Consider the following 651-nt stretch of genomic DNA (forward strand, 5'->3'; position numbering starts at 1 on the left):
CATCCAACAGTCACAATCTCATAATTTTGACTTGCATTCAAAGTTAAACGCTCCATCTTAGGCCGCTTTTGATATTCCTCACGGAGAAGCTTAGTCATGGTAGAGTGTCGTCCGCATGGTAGATTTCACTTTTCTCGTCATCTGAAAACTAGCAAACTGATACCCCAAGAGCTAATCGCCATACCCTAATTTGCCTATTTTCTCGATCCTACCATGACCTTCTTCAGCTTTTATAATTGAAGTACACCCGCTCGGAGCAAATGGTAGAGCACTCAAAGGCAATACTTCATCTAAAAGCTTGTTCCAAAAGTTGCACTCCCCTTCGTACAATTTCAAAGGTCCACAATATGAAAGAAATGACCTGAACACTCTCAACAAAAGCAACAGTCGGACGAGCATTTTGAGTCCAGGACTTTTATATAGATGATTTGGCCATAAAATCATGCTGAGTATACCATTCAGCCCCCCTTTCATACCACGGGCAAATACCATATATATCAAACGCGCACGCTTTTGCTGAAGCCCTTATAAGGATCCAAAGATTGATCTAAAACAACTCGAACTCTACTCAGAAACTCGCAAAGTTAGGCCTTATAATGAGTCTAATCACATCCGTCACCAAGACTAACAAAGCAATCAAATACGCCCAAC

Source organism: Melampsora larici-populina, assembly GCF_000204055.1.
Source record: "Melampsora larici-populina 98AG31 unplaced genomic scaffold MELLAscaffold_66, whole genome shotgun sequence".
NCBI lineage: Eukaryota > Fungi > Basidiomycota > Pucciniomycetes > Pucciniales > Melampsoraceae > Melampsora > Melampsora laricis-populina.